This window comes from Elephantulus edwardii, unplaced genomic scaffold (assembly GCF_000299155.1).
Source record: "Elephantulus edwardii isolate Elephantulus edwardi_28Jun2011 unplaced genomic scaffold, EleEdw1.0 scaffold00388, whole genome shotgun sequence".
In the NCBI taxonomy this organism is placed as follows: domain Eukaryota; kingdom Metazoa; phylum Chordata; class Mammalia; order Macroscelidea; family Macroscelididae; genus Elephantulus; species Elephantulus edwardii.
In genome coordinates, this window is record NW_006400138.1 from 71,303 (window position 1) to 77,451 (window position 6,149).

General features: G+C 39.8%; 1 pseudogene; it reads left to right on the plus strand.

Moving 5' to 3' along the window:
- The first annotated feature begins 207 nt into the window (after positions 1–207).
- LOC102852094 lies at positions 208–898 on the plus strand (annotated as a pseudogene).
- The last annotated feature ends 5,251 nt before the right edge of the window (positions 899–6,149 follow it).

Genomic DNA, 6,149 nt, shown 5'->3' on the forward strand with positions numbered 1-6,149 from the left:
TCTATGAAGGGAGTGTAATATCAGAATTGGAGAAAGACTCACCAATTACCTTCGGTATGCAGATGACACACCCTTGCTTGCTGAAAGTGAAGAGGAATTGACACAGTTGCTGCAAAAGATCAGGTACAGAATAGGTGTTTGTTGCCTGTGAGTAGCCTGGGTGGAAGAGACAGCAAGCAGGAAGAAGCAAGCCCAACTCAGTTCATCATGGGGTTTGGAAAAGCCTGGGAGAAACCGCTCAAAGAGTGGTCAATGAATGGTCATTGATAGTAAGAAAGGAAATGAGAGTAGTTGACAGACAAATGAGAGATACAAGAGATGTACAGCAGAAAGAAAAAAAACGTGAAATGCTCCGTGATTGATGTTGCCAAGAAGGACTAGAAGGATGTCTGTGTGGTGCTGGTCAAGGAGACGATCTGTTTGCGGAAGGCTGTGAGCAAGTTCTACGTGTCCAAAGCGCACATGAACTCTGTTCTCATGGGCATGCAGGACCAGCTGGTGGTTCTCCGAGTGATTGGCTCCCTTCAGAAGAGCACAGAGATGATGAAAACCATGCAGTCTCGTGAGGATCCCAGAAATCCAGGCCACCAAAAGGGAGCTGTCCAAGATGATGATGGCTGGAATCACAGGAGAAATGTTAGAAGACCTCTTTGAAGGCTTGGACAATCAGGAAGAAATGGAAGAAGAGGCAGAAATGGAAATTGACAAGATTCTGTTTGAAATTGCAGTACAGGCCTTGGGCAAAGCACCCAGTAAAATGAAAGACGTCCTTTCAGACCCTGAGCCTCTAGGAGTCATGGCTGCCGAGGTAGAAGAGGAGGAGGAGGAGACGGCCCTGGAGGCCATGCAGTCTCTGCTGGCAATGCTGCACTTAGGAGGCTCCCACTGCTATGGGTAGCCACCTTGTCTGTATCTCTGCATTTCATCTATCACAAGGCGCTGCATCTCAGAATGGGGCTCTGCTGATCTCTTCATTCTCTGCAGAAGTCTGAGGGGCTGGCTTAGGTATTCAGAAGGATTCTGTCTTAAGAGAGGTATGTAATGAAACACATCATTTTCAGAGCTATGTATGGAAGTATTATATTGGGAGGAAGGCAGAGATTTCTGTCTCACAAAGTCTTGAGAATGGAGTTAATTGCCTGAATTTTGACACTGTACATTTTTGTATGAGTAAACACTATATACATGAATTTTAATAATAAAAAAAGACCAAATACTGTCGCCTTCAATATAGATTGTACTTCAACACCAATAAAGCAGAAATTCTTACCACTGGACCAATAAGCAATATCATTATAGAGGGGAGAAAAGACTGAAAACTGTCAATGACTTCATCTTACCTGGATCCACCACAAATTCACTTGGAACCAGAAGTCAGGAAATCAGCAGACAGATTGCATTGAGAAAGTCTTCTGTCAAGGACCTTTCCAAATTACTGAGGAACAATGGTTTTAATTTGAGGACTCAGTTGTGCTTGACTCATACTATGGTCTTTTTGGTCATCTGCTATGTATCTGAGAGCTTGACAGAAGAAAAAAATGATGTTTTTGAGTTATGGTGTTAGAAGGTAGTCTGATTCAGGTTCAGGCCATGTCTTTCCAATCACTTGTTACGCATCTGAGGGCTGGAGAATGAATAAGAATCACAGAAGAATTGATGCCTTTGAGTTGTAGTGTTGGAGAAGAGCAATGAACATCCCATGGATGGCCAAAAGAATAAAAGGTATGTCTTGGAGAAGAAGGTGCAGCTGGAGTGCTCTTTGGAGGCAAGAATGATGAGGCTTTGTCTCACATACTTCGGGTATGTTGCTATTAGGGGCTATTCCTTGCAGAAGGACATGATGCTGGGAAGGGTGGAGGATTGGAAAAGGAAAGGAAGACCCTCAACTAGGTGGATTGACATGGTGACTGTTGCAATGGGCCCTTGTGTGTAAGGAAGTGTGAGAATGGCACAGGATAGCACAGGGTTCAGATCTTTTGTTCATAGGATTGTTATGAATCATAATTTACTTGAAGGTACCTAATAACAACAATTCCATCTGTTTAAAGGGTTGCTATGAATTGCAATAAACTTGAAGGCAAATAACAACATTTGAGAAACTCCACTATGTGAAGAATATCGCAATTTCTGTAGACTCTGTATAAAAGAAAATATAACTGCAATACTAAAAACCAACCCTTTAAATCATGATTTAATCAAGATTTTCATACATGTAATAGTTTTTTCCCCTCAAACGGTATACTTGATTCAGAATCCAAATGAGTTTCAAGTATCTTGATTAATCATGAATTTTAAACATTTTAAAAAAATCTATCACATTTATTTGTGGTGTTTTAATGTTTCAATAAGCCTAGGCTAAGATGCTTAGTGGTCTGGCAACTTCTGATTTGTACTCTGATGTGAGCAGTCAATCTATTGATAGTGGCATTTCTCTGGGGGTCTGATTTGCCTTAATTTTATAAATGGATGTTCTAGAAAATATCATTCTCTTTCTTACTCCTATACTTTATTCTTTGTGTAATATTTGTTTCTGTTGAAATATATATATTTTATTTTCTACTAGTTTATTTACAAAAATCCAATACAAATTTGAACATATGTAATTTTTAATTTATTTTCATACAACAATTAAATATATTTTTATTTGAGTGAAAGTTTTACAAATTATGTTGGTTTTCTATTTGATAATTCAAATACATTTTGTTTTATAGCATGGTGATTACAATTTCTTTTGATTACTCACTAAAATTTTTGTAACATTGTAGCAGATTAATTATTTAAGTTGTCTGTGAACATCTTATTTTATATTGCCTTCACCTATTAGAACAGCACATCAGCAAAGAATTGCCGGAAGTCCAGGCTGGGTTTAGAAGGGGTCGTGGTACTAGGGATATTGTTGCTGATGTTAGATGGATCTTGGCTGAAAGCAGAGAATACCAGAAGAATGTCTATCTGTGTTTCATTGATTATGCAAAGGCATTTGACTGTGTGGATCATAACAAACTGTGGCTGACTCTGAGAAGAATGGGAATCCCAGAACAGTTAATTGTGCTAATATGAAACCTATACTTGGACCAAGAGGCAGTAGTCAGAACAGAGCAGGGTAACACTGCATGGTTCAAAATTGGGAAGGGTGTACGCCAGGGATACATCCTGTCTCCATACCTTTTCAACCTATATGCAGAGCAAAGTGTCCGAGAGGCTGGGCTCTATGAGGAGAATTGTGGCATCAGGATTGGTGGAAGATCTATTAACAATCTCCGTTATGCAGATGACACAATCCTGCTTGCTAAAACTGAGGAGGACCTCATGCACTTGCTGCCAAGGGTCAAAGACTGCAGCCTTCAGTATGGACTGAGGGTCAATGTCACGAAGACAGATTCTCATCACTGGACCAATTGGCAGTGTCAGGATGGATGGCGAAGAGATTGAGATTGTTCACAGCTTCAGTTTGCTTGGCTCCACAGTCAACACTCTTGGCACCAGCAGTCAGGAAATCAAAAAGCGTATCGCGATGGGAAAGTCTGCTGTTAGGGACCTCTCTAAAGTACTCAGGAACAACGGTGTCTCTCTGGAGACTAAGGTGCGCCTGATACAGGCCATGGTCTTTGCAATCGCTTGTTATGCATCAGAGAGTTGGACAATGACTAGGGAGGACAGAAGGAGAGTGGATGCTTTTGAGCTGTGGTGCTGGAGAAGAGTACTGAATGTACAATGGATTGCCAGGAAAACAAATAGATTCATCTTGGAGAGGATTAAACCAAGCTACTCCTTGGAGGCAAGGATTCTGGGGCTTCGTCTGACATACTTTGGACATGTTGCCAGGAGGGACGGGTCCTTGGAGAGGGACATCATGCTTGGGAGGGTGGAGGGACAGCGCAGGAGGGGAAGACCCTCTATGAGATGGATTGATTTGGTGACTGGGATAATCGGGATGGGTGTGTCAGAGGCAGTGCGGTTGGTGCAGGACAGAGCAGGGTTTAGGGCTGTTGTGCATAGGGTGGCTATGAGTCGCAAATGACTCGACGGCACATAACAACAACAAACAATTTTTAATTCCTTTCTTCTCCTTTCCCATGTTTAGTAACCTTTCAAGATTGATCCTGTGTATAAACTTTTCCTCAGGTTTTTTAATAATAGTTATCTTGTATAACTATTGTCCTTTTAAGACTGACTTATGTCAGTCCATTTTGTATAGTATTTTCACTAACTCATGCTCCTTTTTTAGTGATGCATAGTATTCCATTGTGTGAGCATACCATAGTTTCTTTATCCATTTGTCCATTGATGGAAATTTTGGTTGTTTCCAACTTTTTGCTGCTGTGAATAACAAAGTCTTACATACTTTGAACATGTTGTTAAGAGGGTGCTCTTTGAAAAGGGACATCATGCTTGAAAATGTGCAGAGTCAACGAAAGAGAGGGTGACCTCAACCAGAGGAATTGATATAGTTACTGCTGCAATCGGCTTGATGGTGTCAGAACAAAATGAGAATGGTACAGGATAGCACTGGGTTCAGATCTGTTGTTCACAGGGTCACCACAAGTTGTAATAGACTCAACAGCACCTAACAACAACCAATAATGCAGAAGTCAACCTGGGTGTGCAAGTATCTGTTTTTGTGGCTGCTTTTATTTCTTTGGGATATACCTCATAGTGGAATTGTGGAAACAATTTGTGTTTTTATTCCCGACTTTCTAAGGAAGTTACTTTCCATAGTGGTTACACCATTTTACATTCCCACTGACAATGTGTGGGCATTCCTGTGGTTCCTGAAAGATAGCCATGAAGAAGCTTCTGACCTGCTTCTTGACTTGCTAAATTTGGGTTCATCAACTGCTACAACCATGTGAGTCAGGAGAGGTCTTAAGCCTGTCCTTTGACCCATGGATCTGAGATTTTCCAGCCCCCAATCTGTGTGTGCTATTTCCTTGAAGCGATTGTCTCTATTTATATACATATCAATGATTTTTTTCCTCTAGAGAACCCAAGAACTAAAGCATTGCCATCTTATTGTGTTTCCTTTTATAATATTATTTTGAAGAATTCAGTTTATTGGTTTAATTAAGTTTCATACTCTGTGGACTGTGCTCTTGTCACATAGATTAATATGTTGACTACAAATAGCCAGATCTTGAGGTTTGAGCAGATGTAGATGTGGTCATTTTTGGTGAGACTCCTTCGTGGCAATGGTGCGTTCTTTCCTCGGGGCCATGGGGTATCTGGTGGTCTTTCCTGTTGTGTTAGTAAACTTCCATAAAGTGACTGAGAGTACAAAACTGTGAAAGACTAAATCTGTTATCTTATATTTAATTATTAGTTGAAAACTGTTACAGAGAGGACTTTTTCCATTTATTGTTATTGTTGTTATTAAGTGTCGTTGAGTCAAGTACAACTCCTAATGATCCCATGAACAATAGATCTGAACTCTGTCTTATCCTGTACCATCCTTATCGTTCTTGTCACATTTGAGTTCAGTGCTACAGATGCTATATCAATCTATCTCATTTCAGATCTTCCTGTCCTTCACTGACCTTCCACATTTCCAAGAATGATGTTCTTTTCCAAGGTATATCTTCTCCTAACAGCTTGTCTAAAATATCTGAAGCAAAGCTTCACCATCTTTATCCATGGGATATTTAGCACTTTCCCCTAACAACCACTCCAGTGCATTGATTCTTTTTCTGTCATCCTTATTCATCGACCGTTTATTTTCAGAAACTTCTAATTCAATTATGCCATGCTTACAGAGAATGGCTTTTATAATTCCTGACCTTGAAATTTTTGGAAGCTGGGTTTTCTTTCTTTTATAAAACCCTAATATATGATTGTTATGAGTCAGCCTAGTACAGGGTTGCTGTGAGTTGAAGCTGACTTGATGGCATCTAACAACAATAATAACAATTCATGATCATTTTTTCCAATTATTTTTCATATAGTGCTTTCAGGTGAAATGTGACTTTATTTTTTTTCTGGAACAAGGTGTTTTGAAATGTTCTAAATGGAACTAAAACAAATTGCTAGCAGATCATATTCAATGTCAGATATGACATGTTGGGCCCTGTCAGAGCTAAAAAAAATGTAAAGTAAGCCATGTACTGCATGAATACATACACAATCTATTGATGTTAACTATTGTTAACATGTAA